This window comes from Protopterus annectens, chromosome 2.part0 (assembly GCF_019279795.1).
Source record: "Protopterus annectens isolate FY-2018-M chromosome 2.part0, PAN1.0, whole genome shotgun sequence".
Lineage (NCBI taxonomy): Eukaryota > Metazoa > Chordata > Ceratodontiformes > Protopteridae > Protopterus > Protopterus annectens.
Genome location: NC_056728.1, coordinates 1,850,076,523 through 1,850,099,803, shown reverse-complemented (window position 1 = coordinate 1,850,099,803; position 23,281 = coordinate 1,850,076,523).

Sequence of the window (23,281 nt, the reverse complement as noted above, 5' to 3'; positions counted from 1 at the left end):
CAGCCGTAGTAAGGCATGACACAGGACATACAGATGGAAACAACAGTAGATACACCCCGTAGACATCCATCCTGCCGTGCGAATCCCAGCGTACACAGCAGCCAAGGTGCTATCAAGTATGTGGGGATCACCGCTTCCACTCTGCGGAACATACGTGCGACCTGTGGAACACATATTAATGGCACACCAACAACGTCAACTAGGAAGGTCATACTATCGTTAAAATATGGCGTTCCCACACAAACAACATACTGTCATGAATAAATAGGTTCTACATGTACCGGCTGTGTTATAATGACAATACAGTGGCGGATAGTTCACAATGGTACCTCTGAGGATTATCTAAAGCAGTTGCCAACCTGCAGTACTACAGTAACACCATATGGGTAAATTGTGGAAGGACACGGGTTCCGTAGCACTACATAATATGGGTAGGCGGACAGACATCGGGACTGGGGAACATCACGGCAGTCAAACCCACTGGCGAATGGACACAGTCCAACATGTTCTAAACTTTACATATGCACATCGGTGTCCATTGCAGGACCCAAAATTACTCCTTAAGTAAGTGTGGGCAACATAGTGTGAACCGGAAGAGGTGACAGCCGTGACTACGGCACAGGTAGATATATGCACCACAAGCGTCTTCAAGGGTGATGACAGCCGTCCATGAAATGCAGGACATATGAATAGGACTCCCCAGGCTGCTGCGTCCATACGTCGTCACATCCCATTTCCGCACACATGAAGGGTGTGCAAGGGTACTGTCGAGGGTTGCAGACATGGGATCGTGGGTATGCAAAATGGGTGTCGGTGTGGATTGGCAGATGATTCGTCGTCCCCCCCCCGGTGGGGGGGCTGGGCCTGGCATATGCGTTACTCCGCAACACTAATACCGATCCTCCACGGAAATGGAGAATGCAGCTGTGAAATGTTGACAGCCCGATACTAGTGTCCAGTAGGCAGTTCCCATGGATGGACAAACGTACGGCCAAGATGGCAGCCATAGCTGCAAACCTGGGGGAATCCCACAGCTGTTGCAAGGCATAACCCAGGGAATACAGATAGGGTCTACAGTAGACACTCCCCATTCAAAGCCAGACCGATGGGCAGATACCGGCGTACACAGCAGTCAATCTGCCAGCTCATCTATGGGGATCACACGCTTCCATACAGTGGAACAGATGGGTCACCTGTGTAAACATACCAATGGCACAATCTCCACGTCTGCTGGGAATGACATACGAAGGTCAAACTATGGCGTTGCCAACAATGAAAGACGAACCTACGCCTATCTACATGAACACACTACAGTATGAAGCATTTACAGAACGCGCTACCGACTTTACTGAACAGAGCGCTGTCACACGCATACTTGTAGGCTGCTGACGTCACCCGCAAGACAATAGTTGGCAATAGCCAAGCCATGTGTTGCGGAGCGTCTAAAAGCATAATCAGTCGCAGAGGCAGCTGGAAACACACACACACACACACAGACACACACACACACACACACACACACACACACACACGGAAGGGACGGGGACAAACCTACGCCTATCTACATGAACACACTACAGTATGAAGCATTTACAGAACGCGCTACCGACTTTACTGAACAGAGCTGTCACACGCATACTTGTAGGCTGCTGGCGTCACCAGAAGACAATAGTTGGCAATAGCCAAGCCATGTGTTGCGGAGCGTCTAAAAGCATAATCAGTCGCAGAGGCAGCTGGCAACACACACACACACACACTCACACACACACACGGAAGGGGCGGGACGAACCTCGCCTATCTACATGAACACACTACAGTATGAAGCATTTACAGAACGCTACCGACTTTACTGAACAGAGCTGTCACACGCATACTTGTAGGCTGCTGGCGTCACCCGCAAGACAATAGTTGGCAATAGCCAAGGCATGTGTTGCAGGCGTCTAAAAGCATATTCAGTCGCAGAGGCAGCTGGAAACACACACACACACCCACACACGGAAGGGACGGGTGACGAACCTACGCCTATCTACATGAACACACTACAGTATGAAGCATTTACAGAACGCTACCGACTTTACTGAACAGAGCTGTCACACGCATACTTGTAGGCTGCTGACGTCACCCGCAAGACAATAGTTGGCAATAGCCAAGGCATGTGTTGTGGGCGTCTAAAAGCATTATCAGTCGCAGAGGCAGCTGGAAACACAAACACACACACACACAAAGACACACACACACACACACACACACACGGATGGGACGGGGACGAACCTCGCCTATCTACATGAACACACTACAGTATGAAGCATTTACAGAACGGCTACGAGTTTACTGAGCAGAAGCTGTCAGGAGGCATACCCCACGTGAGTGGTATCATTTGCAGAGGCAATGCGCCCGATCGAGTTAGGACAGAGTCGCTGTCACGCAGTCTGTTACCATCCCAAGGTCGCCAGACACTAACACGTTAGTGCTGCAGTCGTGAATAACAAGTAACTACTGATCAGTACATCACTGCCTACTGGGCATGCTCAGACACTTAGACTCGGCACAGAGCAGACATGCATACACATGGTGCGACGGCATGGGTGGCGGAATGTGGACCGTCGTGTGTGTCCAGCCACACAACAGAAACCTGGCCATGCCACAGACGTGGCCGTTGCGTAGGGGATACAGGCATGCACCCGGGGTATAACTGCAGACAGGCACGGTGTGCACTGTGCTGTGTGTCTATCTACACAGCTGCCTACTGGCATGCTCAGACACTTAGAGTCGGCACAGAGCAGACATGCATACACATGGTGCGGCGGCATGGGTGGCGGAATGCGGACCATCCTGTGTGTCCAGCCACACAACAGCAACCCGGCCATGCCACAGACGTGGCCGTTGCTGCGGGGAATATCTAGGTGCAATTAACCATGTGTAGGACTGGCCTACCGTTTGTTGCATGCTACAGACAACCCTCCCAAACACAGGATACCTTCACAGATGTCCGGAGGACACTGGTGAGTGGGCATGCTCTCACAACAGCACCGTATTGGGTGACATGAACCACCCATACATAGCCTGGGAACATTACCCATGGCACAATACACTACGCCAGCAGTCCCAGGTGTTCACACACCTGGCCACTGTTAAACAGCCATGCACCATACATACTAGGGGGGGATGTCTGACAGTTCTGCCCATCACACATGGTGAGGATATGCCCCACACAGGATGTACAGCCCTCAATGGTGATGCAAGACCGTATAGTGGATCCACTGGTCATCCACACCCTGTAACCAACACCAGCATGGGGACCTCAGTGATGACCTCTCCACAGAAAACCACACACATCATACGACCGGTGTGGTACCCTACAAGTCCTCCATGCCAGTGTTGAACACAGGCCAGACCGGCAAACGCCTAATGAATGCCTTCCCCGACCACCCACATGCATGTCTGCAACAGGCAAACATGATGACATCAGGACCTTGTCCACCACAGGTAGGCACATGGTGTGGTGGACCGCAGCCACTGACTACCTGTACATCAACAGTTGGAGCTAATACATGGCAGAGCAATGACAGGACCAGGGAAACCATCACCCATTCAAACCGGCGTCACCATACGGCCCCACATACCATCATCCACGGCCGCTTGTGGGAGTGGTACTGCAGAGGGCACATGAGACAACCATAGGGCCTTCCCTAACTGTGGTAAGGACATGGTTGGGGGCACACAGACTTGCCTGGAAATGGTCCAGAATGTGACAACAGTCACTGCACCCACAGACATTGTCTGCAAACCAGAGGACATGTTCCATGCATACATCCCCCCCCCCCAAGAGGGAACATATCCATCCCACCAGAGTGTATCCTCCCAAACATCTCATATGGCCTGGAGTGATCCCATATCTCTATGGCGGTTGACACGTCAGCAATGGGCACCGATGGTGTCCCTGGCTGTGTGCTACCCATCCTCATTGAGGCCCTCGGCCCACACATGCGGCCACTGTGTCATGTTAGCCTTACTATGGTCTATGTCCCCAATGGATGCCATATGGCATCTGTGGTCCCACTATGCCAGGGTAGTGCTCTTATGGACTGTCAACAGCCACACCCTATACGCTTGACAAGCGTTGTCTGCAAAGCTGTGGGGAGGTCCATACAGGTGGACATGGTTACAGATAGCGGTGTACAGCCAATACCGGAACATACCCACAACTACATAGTCAAGGGCGGATCCTGCCTCCCGAACCTGCTCGTCCAGTCTGGAGTGGTCACCAAGGCCATTGATGGGGATACGTGGGTTTGCACACAGTACCATAACCTGGTGGGAGCGTTCAGAGCACACTACACATGGGACCCATGGAAAGGCTCGCCAGCATACATGTGGGGACATATGTCACCCGATGCTTCTCAGACAGGTTGGAGGTCACACCACACAGGGTTGGTGCTCAAGGTGCCTTGTCACACTCATATCTGGACCCAGTGGAGGCCCACAGGGCTCACTCCTGGGCCCCCTGCCATATGGCATCCGACCTTCCAATGTGCATGCAATCATAGGTGGATTGTAGCAGACAAGGTATGCAGATATCTACGCACCGGCCAACATACCCAACACCCCATGTTACACGGACATCCACCTAGGGCGTCATAGACATGGATGCCTGGTGCCAGAGCCATGGCCTGCTACTAAATGCCAGAGAAGGTGCAGCCCTACCCAGTGTGAAGGACATGTTCGTCCCAATGTCACATGTAGGTGGTACGCCATTAAAGATGGTGGACATGTTCAGGGAAATGGCTAGCACACCTGTCGGCAACCTCTGTCAACACACACAATGGCAATGTGGCTGTGAAGACATTCCATTGTGGCCTCCTGGTCTGGATGGAATCGCAACCACATCAGGGGTGTTCATTGTACCCCTGTACACATCACACACCAGAGCAATGACTGCGTACAATGGCACATGTGGCCTGTAGCTAACCTGACGCCTGCAGCACTCGGAAGGACCGCAAACGTTCCACAAGACGGGGATGACGGTGCTAGGACATGTGTCACAAGCTGCACGGCCAAGAGGACACCGGCTGTAGATCTTCACAGCACATCTGCTCCGTGGTGATCTGTGCCTGACATACACAGCCATGTCTGACCTGGGTGACATGGGCACATTCCACCTCCCAGGCTCCATGCAAACACGGGCACAGAAGCGACTGTCAAACACCTCAACACAAAGATGAGTGGGACGTGCTGGGGGAACAGGGTTAACGGCCAGACACCCCCTACAACACGGGGAGGAGTGCCAGGCCATGTGAAGGAAAGGCCCTGACTGCCTACGTCCAGGACTGCTAATGACGTGTGGATGTGTGACGATAGTTATCGCCAGGCAACATCTGTGTGTCACTGCTAGACCAGGGACTGGGGACTGATGGATATGGCATCCCCATCCTGAGGGGTGTTAGACGCCACACACAGTCATGCTAGGTCCACACATGTTGTGGGGCACATATCCTGTTACGTTCATGTGCGCCTATGTACCTATGTAGGGGTCCATGCCGGATGCGGGTAACTGTGCTATGCTGATGTTGCCAGACATGCCTGTGGGTACCCGACTACGTGGGGAACTAATTACAGTGCTCCCAGTAGGCACGTGCAAGTACACCATCAGTATCATACGGGTTAACTGCACCGACATGGTGCTACACATGTAACCACCACACATACTGTGTACACATATCAATGAATGCTGCACCTGTCCTGCATGGTATGTCTGCTGCATGATGTCCGTGCACAACCCACATCACATACACACCTGTCGCCAGCCATACACACACACCACAACATACACATCACGTACTATGCGGACACAGGTAACACATACACCTCTCACTATCGTGTCCACCCTGTGCATCAGAATATGTTACCTTAACCGTGCAGTGATGGTGTAGCTCACAGTTATGCGACAGAGACTTCATCATATGCACAGGGTGATATGTGTGCCACAGGCATGGGCTGTACCAATGGATGACATCATGTGTGTGTACGGGCCTGTGCATTGAGTGGGCATGACTATGTAGATTGCATGTGGGTGTGGTGGAGCCCTACAGTTGTGTCTGCTGTGTGTGGGTGTGTGTGTACACAGTTCAGTCATCTGTGATGCCTACACGGGGTATGCTTGGCAGCCCCTGACTGTACAGTGCAGGTGTTACGGCTCACTGTGTCTGCCGCGGCGGCGTGACCAGCGCCTGCCTGGGGTCGCACGGGCACGCGACCCGGGTGGAGGTACGGACTGTCCACTCTCCGATGTCACATGTCCGCTGGAAGCGTGCCCATGACGGGGCGTCCAGGGCCACGCGTCCATGTGGCCTGCTCTGTCCTGGTGTGGATGGTGTAGTAGCAGCTGCACTGCTGCTGCTACCAGCACTGTCTGGGTGGGCATGGGAGGTGGCACGCACGCTGACCTGCAGCAGGTGGTGTTGCTGGCACGCCCACGTGCCCTATGCCTCACCCTACCTGGTGTTCCTGCACGGACTGCGCACGCTCAAGGATGGCCATGCCTCGGTCGAGGATACCAGCCATGTCACCCAATCTCCTATCCAGAACATCAGCAAGATGCTGTTGTGCATTCGCCAATGCTTGGATGTTGTCATTCAAGGTACGGATTGCGGACCTCTGCAGCCTCTGCCCTTCCTGGTTCTGCCGTTCGGCACGTGCCTGCGCCGCCATTACAGTCTGGAACATGCGTCTGGTTATACCAGCTGCTGCACCCTGTACGGCAGGTGTATGTCTAGCGGTGCTCCCCCTACGAGCAGCACCTGCCACATGCCTGCGTGGCACTGCACCAGTCCTTACACTGGCAACATCGTGTGTACCCACACCTTCTGCAGCCACCACACATTCCTGCTCGGGGCCAAGAGACGCTGACTGACCGTCATCTATGGGCAACGGTGTCGGGGTATGTGTCGGCATCTGAACCATGAGCGGGGTTGAAAGGGACATATGTGTGATGTTCTCCAGTGGCACAGTGTGTGCCTGTGATGACCCTGCCTGTGCCTCATGCACATGGTCATCACCACTAGTATCTGTGGGGACACTAGCATCAGATTGACCGCAGGAGGGGAACTCACCTACAGCACCTGTCAATACAAAGACATACCATCGGTTACAATACAGACACACACACACACACACACACACACACACACACACACACACACACACACACACACACACACACACAGACACACACAGCATGCATGTGATAATGCAGGTGGCATGCAGCATTCACACAACACAGACCAGTGAATGCAGACCAGACATTCATAGTGGCAGTATGTACACTGCCCTGGTGGGGACAGTACAACAGGCAGGTGTCATTTAGTAGGCATGCAGTACACACATTCATGGTAGTTCGCATGCATCAGCGTGATACACCGTGTGGCCACGGGCGAGTTGAGAGTACACATGGCTGCCAACACTATGTAATGTACACCGCAAACATGTGCGGTATCATGTGGACATGTGACGATGGTGTCCCACCGCATGCACCACATCACAACGGCTGTCACGGTGCAGTGTTATGTGTACAGTCTACAGATACAATGTATGGGTAACAGTGATGTCTGTGCAGGTACGTTTGCTGTGAGCTGTGTACATAGCTGTACAGTGTGGAGTGCGGGCTCTGTGCCACTGCACAGTAGCAGGACACAGCTATGTGTCTGTGCGATGCGGGACCTGGACGCATTACATTGCCATGTCTGTAAGTCAGTTCAGCTGCTCAGCAGCACGTATATGGTGGACATTGGAGGCACCTGTAGTAGCTGTGGAGAGGCATTCCATGTCACTGGTGTACTACATCGGATGTCCAGGGGGTCCACTACAGTGATGAACCCACTATGTGTGTACAGGGTGCAACGGTGACTACCCACTGTGGATGTGCTGTGTGGCACCATGCCTGTAGGTATCGACCATGGCCTTGTCTGTCTGAGTCATTGACAATTGTGTGTGGTAGACATTGTGCACACGGCCCTGTGGTGGCCCATGTGACATACAACCATACTAGTGTGAGGTGTCACATTCTCTATGGATATGCTGACAGTGTGGATGTTTGCTATGTTGTGCATAGGTCATGTCATGGTGTGACAATGCTGCAGCCAGACATCCACGTGCATGGGACATGGCATGTGCCATGTCACAACGTGTGCACCCGATGCAGGGGCATGGGTCACATTGGTAACACCTGTGGTCTGGCCAGATCACAGCTCACTATGTGGTACTGTGTGCATACTGCACTGGCATACCAATGCATACTACACATGCAGCCATTGTGTAACACCTACACCATTGTATGCATATCTGAATGCACGTAACACACCAATAGGTTGTGTGGTGTCATACCACTCTACGCTAACGGGTGTATCTACTGTACATGGGTGGTGTGTGTGTCGGGTGGTGCGAGCTGTATACCGTGACTGGGGCACACACAGGTGAGCATGTCATGCCTAGACACATGGGGAATATCAATACAGCAGAACATGCCTTTGACTAGCAACAGACTTACCTGCAACAGACCCTTGTCCCTGCGACACGCCAGACGTACCTGTAAAGGCATTACACAAAGGTATACACATTAGCCATTACTATCTACACGGTCAGCACTGTGCATGTCACATCATGCATGTGTGTGGTAGCAAGTGCTATGCACATGTCTGCTAACACAACATAGCATACTGTGGTTTGCATCTTGTGTGGCCATATACCTGGCATGTATTGCTATATCATGTGTTGTACTATGACACCCACACCCACGTCGCTTATCATACAAACATGCAACACTGACTTACCATGCGGCTCCAGGCTCATAGCTCGGGAGACACCCACCTCCACGATGGACGCAAGTGTTTCTGCGTGTTGTTCCGTGGGTGTCGCCAGACTGGCCAGGAGCTCCTCCGTGGCTGTGAGTGGGGGCTGGGTTGGTGGCCCACCACCTGTCCCACGTTGTTGCCTGGCGATTGCAGCGGCACGCTGTCTTGCATGCCGGATCAGGTCTGTGCAGTGCCTGTGGATTTGCTGATAGCTGCGGTTGTATCCGCCCACGCTGTTCACCCTCCTGCACATCTCCTCCCACATCTCCTGCCGTTCCTGTGCCTGCTGTGGCACATGGCTAAATAGCGCGGCGTGGTTACTATGGAGGTATGGAATGATCACCTCCTCCTCCTGTTGGCTGAAAGGTGGAAGCCGGGAACGTGGCATTATCTGGAAGACATAATGATGGTGGCAGGTCACATTCACACTGCTGTGCTGGCATACTGTTGGAAATACATTGCTATGACATGTACGACATCTGCACAGTGATCTGTGAAGGGCATCGTGGCAGTGACACAGCCGATGTTGTGGCTTCACACCATTGAGCACTGGGTGTCACATCATATCTGTGTGCCACCCCATCACACTGTACACGCACCATGTAGATGTTAGCCTGCCGTGGACATGTGTACCTGGCTGCACCTATGTCCATATCAGTTGGCATAGGTCCCCATGTGACGTCTGTGCTACTGTTCACCTGGACGCTGTGTATATGTCAGTACACATCACGTCTGTGTCCATTGTGAACGTGAGCAGCGGCACTGTACACATACACATGGACACCTGCACATGCATGTGTTGTGCCATGTACTTCCACACAGCACTGTACGGGTGCTGGACAACTTGCCACAGCTCACCTGTGTTGCACATGTGATAGACATGGAGCAATGTGTAACCATGACACATTAGCAGGAAAGGCCATGCATAGCATGTACACACACACATTGTGCAGAGCATCACACAGCACCTGTAACATGACAGGGTGCATCACCGCCACATTACTGCTGTGTATGGTTGATAGTGAGAGTGCCTTTTGTCCATTGCACCATGTAGGACTGTGATAGCTCATGCAGCCTTGCTGGTCAGGTCTGCATGATATGGCAGGGTATGCCACATACATGGCACTGGGTGTGATCCACCTGGGGGTTGACGGTATTGGCAGGGTGGTTGTCCATTGCATATGTCATAGCTGTGTGAATATGGACATTCAACATGTTTATCACCATGGTGTGGACACTGTCCTCAAGCGAGGTATGCTGTACGCTGCTTGCTGAGGGTGTGTCTGGTGCATCACACATCCATGCATACACTGTAGCCCTGGCAGGTGCTATGTGCTGGGATATTGATCGACACAGTGCTGTATGTGGACACACACCGCTATCCCATGCACATGGATGGCTGCCTGCACTGATGTGGGTACCACATATGTGTACATCCAGTGCCCGCTGCCACCCACATGTCTGCTGCTGCACTACACACCGCCATCCCTCCCTCTGTGAATGTGGTGTTGGGCACAGCATAGGTATCCATGTATGGGGACAGGGATGTTCACATAGCAGGCCCACTGATGGTATCGTCGATCTGACCATACACATATGACGCACCCCTCACACATACAACCCATTCATATTGTTGTTCACAACGGTGACACAGCTATATTGCTAGGAGGCATTCACAGACATACATACACAGAGGCATGCACGCCCATCTGTGGCATTGCCTGGACTATTGCTGTGGTTCAGCACCTAACGTGTTTGACTGCAGCTGGCGCAGACCTACTGTGCACATGTCTACACGGTAGGCCTGTTCTACGGTAGGCATCTGTGATGTGCTGTGCACATCTCATATCTGCACATTTGGTTGGTGTCCATCGGTCCACGGGCCAGTGGTGGGACATACAGGGATGTTGCTGAACATATATGCATGCAACCCTGTACAGCTGTGACGCTAGCCTCTCAGATGCTCATGTGTCATGGACGTGAACACCGTACACACACATGTGGTTGTGGGCTGGCGTCCGTACCCATCTCCACCTGTGGGTTGCTATCATCCCACACACTCCTTGTACTGTATGTTCAGGCTATGCACCTATGTGGGGCTTGTGTGCATGCAATATGATACTATATGCCTTTGCACCCTTCACAGACAATGTCACACAGGTACACCGGCAGCCGTACACATCGCAGGTTGTTGTCAGCACGTCACATGTGGTACACACCTAACACATCTCCTGTGGGACATGGTCATTTGTATGGGCATGTCCAGTAGTCACATACCACAGCTACCCCTACATGACGGCTATGCAGGACATGTGTGTGTACAGCTACTGTGACATGTACACGAGCAATGCCCCCCTACCTACATCACATGGTACTACCTGTGGAGTATGTGTGTCTGCATCCATGCTATGGCCATAGATGACAATTGTACATCAATATGTGCAACATACCTCATTGGGGGTTGTCATGTGCACATGTTCCATGTGTCAATGCATTGTTTGTGTCTGTTGAGCGGTCATTGTTGTGCATGGTTTACATGGCTGACATAGCGTACTGTGTCTGATTCCAGGTACGTCATTGGGCTACCAGCATTGTACATTTCTACAGCACATTCCAGCCATCATGTAGCCAGCTTAGATGACAGTGGGAGGTGTTCCGCCATGTGCACATATGTCACACAGTACAAGGGTGACTGACACACATTGTCAGGACTGGGTTCTGACTGCTGTGGATGTGTGTACTGGTGTTGACAACCATGACTGCACCAGATGGTGTCTTCTGGATGTGTAACATTCACAACACACACCTACATTCACATAGCAGCACATCATCCACGACAATGGACATTCCTGCATGAACACTGTGTACGGTATGTCTGTATGACCACTGCATATATCACTGGTAGCCACCAGCATGGCTGCCTACAACAGCAGTGTGTATCCTGTGCAAACATGGGTTACACCAGTCACAACACACCTGTGTCAGATGGCCCTGTAGTGGGTGACAGTGCAGTTCCATTCATCATGTAACAGTATACATCGTGCACCAGTATGTTGCAGACATGTGAACGGCTGTGCTAGTTGACATATGCACACATGACACATCACCTGGTACACCGTGTCTGCCTTGCCACCTGCTATTGTGACCACCCTGTGATGACATTGTACGGCCCACATGGACTGGGACATGTGATGGCTCAATGGTGAATTAACCCTCCAGGTGTGTGTCTAGCCAGGTGTCCAGTAGCCAGTGGTCTGCATGCAGGGACAGTGTACATTGGCCTACTCTGTCACTGGGACTGTTGACTATGGTCATACTGTAGTTATGCAGGCATGTGGTGTTTGTCCAGTCTGATAGTCGTGTTCAACCACACTACCGTGGCACACATGACCTGTGGACATCTGCCTAAGGTGTGCAGCCCACATGTACATCTTCACATGCTATGCTGCCTGTGCAGCGGTGTCACATGTCTGTCTCCGGCAGGGCTGTCACAGGTAGGCACAGCATGCAGTGATGTGTGACAATGCTTACACCCTCCACTGTGCTGTACACAAGCACTGCACACACAGTACAGCACACATGTCATTTATCTGCAGTGCCTGGGACCTGCCTCCATGCCCTACACGGCACACCTGCCAGTCCAGATTGTACACAGATCATACCTCCCAGGCACATACCTGGACTGCAACACACACGGGTGGGTGGTTCCCACACCACACCGTGATTTACTCACATACTGCATATTCCCATGACAAATTGCATCATAGGTAATCCATGTTCAGATACCCATGTTCGTGACCGCTACGCACATTGTGACACGCGACAGTGAATACACTGTACACCACAGGTTACATGCCGGTCGTGTTGGCATACTGTACATTGTACCTAGGACAGTTGCTACTGCTATGTATTGACAGCAACACGCCCTTCCCTAGTATGGACTCCCATGTACCCACACATGCTTGGCCATGCAGTACGCATAGCTGGGTGACACATTACATGACACATACCATATCTACACTGCCCTCAGCATGCACCAAACCTCCATGTGTCTGTGTGCTAGGCCTACACACCTCCCCCCTCTGTTTGCTGAACATCCATGCTTCTCATCCCTGCTAGCCACACCCTAAACACACAACCATAGCAGCATGCATGATACATACACACTACAGCCGGTATTACTGACATCCACTGACAGAGGTAGTTGATGGCATGGCACACCATACGATGGACAGTCTACGTGCCTATGCCAACACTGATCACAGTGCACTTCTGCTACATTTACACACTGGTAGGGACCATGCTATTCCACACTGAGACATGGTGGTACTGGCCTTTTCACAGACGCCACAGTGGTATTCCTGTTCCATGCACACGTGCTGTATGGGCACATGTGCAGGCTGTTGCACGGTAGTTATGTTCACCTGTGTGTTGTGTGTCACTTGACAGTCATGGTGTGTCCTCATGGTGCATGACATACTCCACAGCTAGCTACCTACACATGACTGCCAGACATTGCAGTGTGGGCCCTCACGCAGTGTGGTGGTATGTCTCTGCTGTTTGACTACATCCACATTCAATGCGGCATACCACAGTCATGCAGGCATTGCCAACACAGATGTTGCTGGCATCGTGCCTGCCAGTGGGGTACCTACCAACAATACACACTCTCACTCAGTACAGGGTTCCAATCCTTGGCTGGACATTGTATTAACCCTGTGGACACATACATAGTACTGCCATGCACATGTTATGTCCGGGAACACACTCCCAATGTCACCTCAAACCGCCATAGTTGTTGTATCCCGCCAACCTAGCTGTTACATGTCTCTGCAGCAGCACACTGCAGTGACTGCTAGCCCATTCATGTACGTTGTGTAACCTGACCACCACACTACCACATCTATCACACTACACATGGATGGTACTGCATTGCACGTATGGGGCTGCATCTCTACACCCATGACTGGGCCATTCAGTATGGCACTGGGCCACATCTTGACATACATGCTTCACACACTCATTGACTACCTGCATGCCTTTACTGGCACCCTTGTTGGGCTTCTGTGCACAGCACACCACATCCCATGCTGGCCACCTGTCATACTATTGCATGGGTGGTTGGGGTGGTACAGAGGGTATCACATCAGACATGCTCCGCTCTTTGCCCTTCAGCACCATTCCACTTTATGCTATTGCCAATGTACACATCATGCATCACATCGTACCCTATGTCTCGGGATGTTACGCCATGTGCCTTCTGTACAGTTCACACAGTGGTGCAGGCATATCATGCTAACTACAACAAGTCAGGGACGTGTGACATTGCACAGTCCTCAGACATGTGGCCCCTCATGCTCAGTATTTGCATATGTACACTACCTGCTGTCACACAGTACTGTACATGCCTACATATACCACTTCTACATACCTGGCAGCATTCTAGCTCATCCTACTCATGTTGCTGACACCCATACAGGTGTCAGTGTGGCAGATATATCATGTCGATATCATTGCATCAGTTACATCACACATAGTGCATACACATCACCTTTGCATACTGACAGTCATGCGGTGTGTATCACATGGATACTGTCCCTATACAGGCATATCACGTTGTACACGGTTGATGTACACACACATGCCCCACATGGTGCTGTGGTTGCCATATTCCACCATGGCGTGGGTACACATGTGCAGGACCACACATTTCTGGACCGTATGTCTAGCTGATACCTTGGGTGCCCTTGTACCTGTGCCATACACACATGTACATGCAGGCCATGTTACAATAACACATGTGTGGTGTACCTTACACAATGGATACAACGTTACATGTCTCAGTATAGTCATGCTGTGATCTCTACCTGGCTCAGACAGTTTACATATGCAAATGACAGTCATGTAACACATCTGTACTCACCTGCATGCCACTAACACAGGGGTGTAATCTACTCTGCCATGGGCCATGTTCTCCACAGTACTGATGCATGTAGTACTCCTACATGGCGTTTGCAGTGGGCAGGGTGGGAGGAGCAGTCCTGCATGTGTGCACACATGCCACATTTCTCGGCCCGGGCGTCTGTGTGACATCCACAGACTGGACACACACCGTGCTGTGGGACATAGGTCCTGTGCACATCCCACAGGGGAACACTGTGTCACTAGTCATGTGATAGCTCCCTTGCTGGTAGGGTGACACAGACCCATGGTACCACCACAGCGGACGTACTGTATAGACATGACAGTTGACATCCACTTCTGCCGTTCAGTGGACACTACCATGGGGGGGGTGTCAGTACTGTGTACAGTGCACATGTGTTTACACACGGCCCTGCTGGACATCATTGTGGCACACATTGCACCTGCTACGGAACGTTTGGACATGGTTACTTGCTGTTCCCTCCATTTCGGGTACCTATTCTGCTACTACATTGTCCCATATGTGCAGGCCATACATATCTTGTGTATGTACATAACATTAGGCCATCCCTCCATCATGCATGCTGTGCCTGTGATACTGTCTATGATTTCTGAACATATCCATCATGACAGCTTTGCATTACACATAATTGACATAGTCACCCCTACTGCGTGGGATACGTGCACGTCGTGCGCACATTCCGTATGACATCGACGGTATATGCCCATGCACATGTGTGCTGTGACACTATACATACATGTCCTATCCCCTGCTGTGGCACTTCATTGTTGGATATCCACTGCCAGCATCAGCGTGGGTGGTGGCATTGTTCTGTGTTTGCAACCCCTATGGCAGACCTGGGGTAGGGTTACCACCTGTGCCACTTTGCAAGGGACAGTCCCTCTTTGGGCAGTTGTGTCCTGACAAAACATATTACAAATGGCAAATGTCCTGAGATTGTAGGACATAATTATGTCCCATTTTTATGTAAGAGTTGCATAACATAGTTATTTATGTATGTACATTCCTAAATGTTACAAGACACACAATAAGCAACTTAACTGCTACAAGACTACGCTTTTATTTAGGCAAATGAGTACAGTTCTACCCTTTGTACTGACCATGGGTATGTGTCCACCTGTAACATCTGATGTGTGTCCCAAAGATGTCCCACTTTGGCCATTTGAAAAGGTGGCAAGCCTAACCTGGGGTTATCCCGGGTGTGTACATGTTGTCCCACTGCTCTGCACACGTTGTCCACAGTTGTTGGTATGCTGCGCGGCTTAGCATTACATAACCAACCTTCACCTCTCTCTGCCTGATGGACAGCTATCTTTACCTACACACACCGTTCACATACTGTACAGATTCGTCATACCTATCGTGCGTTACACACCAGTACATGTCGTTGGTTCGACATACCTTTCCGGCCTTTGGTTCTGCGTTCTTCTGTATTTACTTGTTAGTCCTTTAGTATTCCTTCTTTGTTCGGTATGAACATACGGTTTGAATATCCAGGGAGTCTTCCTTATATTCGTCGTCACCTGAGGCATGTGGGTTAATCAGGCCAATAGCTGTTCCTCGGTGTGTACTTATGCGCATATCACCGGTGATCCCCCTCCTTTCGTTCGTTACGCGTCGGCACTAGGACATGGTTCTTTCCTTGTGTGGCCGTTGGTTATTTGCAATACCTTCGTGAGGATGGTATGTATTGTATCATGTTTGTGTGACTGCATCCGCTATGTGTGGTGTCGGGTACATTTCGCTGTGGTGTTAGCCGTGGATTGTGTGTGTTGGGTATGGTATTGTGTTCGACATGTGGGTGTCCGTGTCCTGGCGGCTGTCGATGGCGTTGTGCATTCAGATGTGTAACATAGCTGTTATATTCCTGTACACAACGGATGCAAGGATGCATCAGCCGCTGCTAGTGTTTCCCACGAGCTTGTTGTGGGTATGCCGCTGTCATTGACTGCCTGTATGTTTTTGCTACGGTTTTAGCTGTTATCCCTTTGATATGTGCGATGGAGTATATCTGCGGATGTGGGTAAGGGGTACGGGGTGTGAGTCTTGCATTTATACATACGGGATATGCTTGTGTGTGTGCTCCATCCCTGCTTGGGGGCTGCAGGTTACCTGTCTGTTGTTCCGGGAATGTTTGTTTTGTTGATGTCGTGTGCTGTCGGTATCGCCTGCATGTGTGCTTCCTGCACGTATTCCTCCTTCACATGGGTTATATATCTGCGGATGTTCGTCCGTGCCTACTATCCATTGGCATTTTGTCGCTGATAGTTACGGTGAATGTGGTCCTATACTTGGGACGGCCTGTATGCTACCGGTAGCCTCCTATTCGTGTGCCGCTTGCTTACTTCACGGTCGTGGAACACACAGCGGTATTTACGGGACCGTAAGTGTTCCCGATCGGTGCCGGGATAGCACATTCGTATTTTCGCCGTACATGCCTGATGCTGTTTAACGTTGCCGACGGACCGTGTTGAGTGTACCTTATGGCCGCCATACATACGGTCATGGTTTTTACATGCGTCCTTTGCATCTCCTGTTGGCTATGGCCCTGTGGTACATTCTGGGACATTTCCGCTTTGCATCGTTACGCCACGTGCATAGCCACTGAGGAGATGTCAGTACTACTTTGTGGGTACTGCTGTACATACGCCTATGGTTCCTGTACTGTATGCCTACGCATGTTATTACACTCCGCCTGTGACATGTCATCTACATACACATTTTACAGTGGCACACACATTACACACACACAGCAGAACACACGACAACCTCACCTCACACATACACATATTGCCGCCATGGCTCTCAACCTTCTATTTCCAGAGTGAGGAACACACATTAGTAATGTGAAACAAATGGGCATAATGTGGAACACATAGTAATGGCATAGTGACAACTTCAGCTAAGTAGGTCATAGGTTGATTATAATATGCTGATTTACTTACAGTGAAGAACCTTTAATGAATTACTATGATTACATTCTATTTACCAGGATGTCATTTATATACATTCCTAACAATGGATGTTTGACAGACATTTTCAATGTGGAACTTTGAGGAACTGCGAGGAACATGAACTGTTTTACACCCCAAATGAGGTACGTTCCTCATAATGTCATACACTTCACTGGTATGCTTGCCGCTTTCGCACAGACGGTTGAACACAATACGTACGTTGGCCGCATCGCCGGTGGCGGCGTGTATCTCCGCACTCATATCCTGTACTGTACCGTGGACTGGTGACCATCCTGACACGCGGATATGTATTGATGCAGGTTGACATTTCCATGGCTGGCGTTACCTGCTCTACCCACCCTCCCGGATGATCGGGTTGTCGGTCACTATGTTTACTATGTGGTGATTTCGCGTCTTACTTATCTGTGAACTTGCATCCCTGGGTTCCATATTACCCTGTTGTACTTTATATCTGTGTATGCATACATATATTTCTACATGTGTACTGATATCTATTTCCGTATCTGTGTATGCACATGAGTACATATGTGGTCGACTTGCGGCGATAGTGGCAGCATACGGCTAAGCCGTGTGCTGTAGAACCGGCGTGCGGTGAGGTGTAGGCGTTCCATGCTCTGCTGGCTATTGGGTGTGCAGTGTTTGGGCGGTGCCTTTGTTGAGTCACACATACGTCCGCATACGGTACACATTACGGGCGGACATGTTTGTGTGGCGTCCATTTTACTGTGTGTGCAGGTCAGGAGGTGTCAGTCCATGGGGCCTACACTGTCAAAGTATGTGCTATGCGTTCCCTCTTTGCCAGGGTGTAGGCATATTGGCACGCCTCTGTCTACCTACTGGGGCTGGCTCAGTGTGTCCATGGCGCCGAACGCCCTGTGCCTGTGCTTGCCCTGGCAGTTGTGGCGGGCTTGGTGGCCCTCCGGCATTATGTCCCTGCAGCAGCTGTTTCCGCAGAATCATATTGTGTAGCATACAACATACTATGAATATGTGGGCACTTGTGCCTGGAGAGTACTGCAAGGCTCCACCGGATGTATCCAAGCACCGGAACCGTGATTTCAACATCGCGAACACACGCTCTATGATTATTCTTGTTTGTGCGTGTGCCTCATTATGGCGTTCTTGCATGTGTGTGTGTGCATTTCTGATGGGTGTCATCAACCACGGCTCCAGTGCGTAGCCAGCATCCCACACAAGGTGACCTTGTGTGATGTACCCCCTGGCGAATACCTGATACAGCTGTGAGGCATGCCAGATATGGGAGTCGTGGTAGCTTCCAGGGCTGCCAGCACACACATCCATGATAATGCCCTGCGCATTGCACACGACCTGGCAATTGATGGAGGGGTATCCCTTGCAGTTTATGTAGCGTCTACCCTGCTCCCCGGGTGGTGACTTAATTTCTATGTGCGTACAGTCTATCGCACCCAGGACCTCCGTGTATTGTGCCACACGGTGGAAGCGGCGCATATTGCTAGCCAACTCCTCCTGAGATGTGGGGAAATTTATGTGCTCATGGGCATGTGGTAACATGGCATCCAGGAACTGGTGTAGTACCCTGGATGCTGATGCCTGTGAGATGCCCATTATGTCCCCGGTTGGCCTTTGAAAGGTACCTGTAGCCAGTATTCGCAAGCTCACACATACCTTTGTGTCCACTGGGATGGGCTCCCCTCTGTTGTCTCTTGTTCTCAGGCGCCGGCACAGCTCCACTATTTGCTGTAACGTGTCCCTGTCCACCCTGTAGCTCTACTATCTCCAGGTCTCGCAGCCCTGGTAGGTCACCCTTGGTCTGAACATTCTCCTTCTCCTGTGAGGCCTACGGTAGTTGTCGGCACCACCCTCCACAACTCCGTCTGTCTCTGCCACATACCTATGCATCACAGCCACGGCGGCACCCAGCATATACATATTAAAAGTTCCCGTCTGTTTACACCCTACGGTGCGGCGTTTGGGAAATCGCTGTGTGTTGTGTGCATTCACACTTAATACTGTTGTGCTGTATACCCGGTGATGTCATTGGGTGTGTCTGTGCAGCCGTATCCATGGCTTATTTCCGTGGTTTTACGGTTGCAACTGCAACGGTACTGCCTGTAGTGTTACATTACAGTTGCCTGCATTGCCTTGGCTTTGCATCTTACATTACTGCATCCTGCAGGCACATGGCATATGATGCATTTTATCTGCAGCCGCAGTTATGCTACCTCTGTACTTGGCTGTGCTATTTCGGTTATTTGCTCTTTGCATTTCTGCTACATCCCTACTATCTTTGCATTCATATGCCTCCCTTTCCCGTTATGCAGGGGTCTGCATGCAGAGTTATCAGCTGCCGCCGTTTGCCCTTCCTGGCTTGATTGGTGTTGATTGCTCATTACGGCTCCATTTACACTGCTTCTGCATTTCCTCGTATTCTCCGCATTACCTTCCTATATCCGTGGTTGTTGACGGGGAGGCCGTCACATGACTGGTTTACGGAACGTAGTCATCCTCGTGCACATGCATCTGTACGCGCATTATGTACTCTCAGCGCATCTATTTCCTAACACGCCAGTCCTGATGCTGTGATGTGCATTGTACAGCCCAGATTTGCTGACCTCCAATATCCTTCCTCCAAATGTGGCACACCCCTCTGTGGTTGACATGTATCTCGTGTAGGCCACTCCTCGGTGTAGTACCGCTACGCCGTTTGCTCCATCCTTACACCGGCGCCGTTTTTGCGATTCACTATTATCTGCCTCATTTGCATGGAATTGACTACTAATACATGGTTACGGCGCCAAACACCGCCACCACTCCTTGACAACCATTGCGCTGGGGTTGAAGCTTTACATACATACTATGGTGTGTGGTGGCTCTGCAGCTGATGTGTGTTATACTGCTCTTTTAGGACATTGTCATATTATTTCATTGCTTTGCAACTTCTGTGCACATATCCCGGGGGTCTGCTGTTCTTTCTACGTACGTGCCATTTATGTCATTTTTTACATTTTGTGCATATTTTCTTTGGACATTCTCGGTGCCTTTCCACATTGGCATATTGCACCTATATGATACCTGACTTTGACAGCCTTCCGTTACTCCTCGGTCATGTTTGGGTAAATGTAAACCGTTTTTTTTGGTTTACATTGCCGTGCCCTTACGCTACACCTGCGCCACTTCGTGGATCGCTATTTGCCCTCATTTGCATGGTGAAATACCGCACACAGTGTGTTTTGCATACCTACGCCGGGGGCGGAGACGGTCCGGCGCACGCCGGTAGTGCACGTGGAATTCATTCATACCTGAATCGCTCAGCAGCCATATTTGGCGTTATAACGCCGACGCTATGCTGGCGCCTGGCGCAAGGTTCATGAATCCGGGGGAGTATCTAATACCAAGTATTTCACTAATATATCATACATTGTAGTCAAAACTTTATATGTTATACTATTATTTTTTAATATTATTTGAACAATGTGTTTGATATCAATTATTCATATGCAATTGGGGACTTTGTCTTTTGTTCTCAGTATATTTCATTCCATCTGGATACAATTGATAGAACTTTCAAAGTTATTGGGGTCTTATGATGCAATTATGGCAATAATCTTTATTTTAAAAAAAAATAACATTATGCTGTTGTACTATCTTGGGGTGCCTCTATTTGACTATGATGATACATGCATTTGAACATTATTGTAAAATTTATAATTGGATTGGACTATACCATGTTTCCATTGGTTGGTGGGTTGTATAAATATTCATGAAACTATGTGCATGACATATGCTTTTTTCACTTAAGAAGGCTGGATAGCCGAAACCGGTCTGATTAGATTTTTGTGCACTTTGGTTGCATCTCATGCTTTAATAAATATTTATTTATCATTCAAGTGACTATATGCTGTCTATGCTGGCCTCTGGAGTTTTCTGGGTCAGAAAGAACCCATTTTCAGCAGAGGCTCAGGGAGAAAAGCTCCACATACAGATTGATCTATACAGTCTTGATTAAATACAGATAAATACAAACTTTGTAATACAAGGTAATAGAATTTTTCTAGAACATGCAAGTTATGGGTACATTGTAAGTACAGAGATCATTGTCTTTATTGGTGGATGTTTCTATGAATAGAAAAACCTAATTGGTATGAGAGATAGAGAGTGATAGGGTAGGGGCACACACACACACACACACACACACACACACACACACACACACACACACACACACACACACACAAAACACACACACACACATTGACTGCAGTGAGATTAGAACCCCTACTTATCTAAGTACATGGAACAGAAAACTCAGTAGCTTATGCAAGTGTTATGGCACAAATCTGACTTTTATAAGGCTGCAGGCCAATTTATAGTGGATGACATCAGCTGTGGATATTGGAGAGAAGATGTTGGGAGGCCTGCATGAAATGGATAGCTAGCCATGTCCCACTGTCAAGATATTAAAGTACTGCATGTCACCAGATTGATAAGTATGTGATGTGTAGTATTTGGTGTTGTGTTTCCAATGTGGAGGTACACTTTAAGAGACAGCGTTACAAACTATATGCAAACAGGAGTCCACATTACTACAAGTATTGGAAAATCTGTATGTGTATTGTCATTATAAAGATGTACATGGTATATAAGAAGCATTTGTTATTTATTTCTGTAGTGCAGTTGATATATTTGTGAGCAAGTACTGAGAGACCAAGGTTGCAGTGCATGGGGGAAGTAACAGATGGCCGCATTAGTGCCTTCTTTTTGTTTTTCTTTTTAAATGTACTTTCATGGGTTGAAGACTAAATGGACAGTAAACAAAAGTTATACATGATTTTGTCCACTTTGCATAGTGCACCACCAAGCAACTGGGTTGCTCAGTCGATAGCAAGGTATGTGTGAATGTGAGATACACATTTTTACTGCTTTACCTGTTTGCATGTACTTAAGCAGCAAGCAAATGCAGGCCTCATTGATAACAGTAAGAGAGTTCTCAGTATTGAGTGTATGAAACACACCTGCTGCTTAGTTGACTCTGTGGCAGCAGGTGTAAATGCATTTACACATTTCTTTTAGAGCCCAGATGATATAAGGTTTGAATCTAAGTGTATGTAATAAGTTTAAAGAAGTAGTGATGATGCCATGAAATAATTCTTTATATTACATTCACTGTATGTTAGTGTGTGTTATCTTAGTGTGGCATGTTTAATAGGTTCATAGGTAGGTACTTGGCTATCTTCTCAAAGGCATTTGTAAGGCTAGCTGGAATGTGTTGGATTTTGCCGCCCCCTTAGATTAGTTCCCTGTGCCTCTGTCCAGCAGAACCATTGAAGTGATCCCTGGGGTAAATTTTCTGTTTCCCATCCACTCGTCAAGGTTTCTCTTGAAGAGGGTTAGCAAGAAGCTCTGCCTAATGTATATTGGAATCATATTCCAGAGCATGGGAAGTCTCTGGGAAAGGAATCTATCCCTCCAGCATGTCCTATTTATTGTTGTGGTGAGGTTTAGATCCCTGGAGCGTGTGGCTCGAGCGGATATGG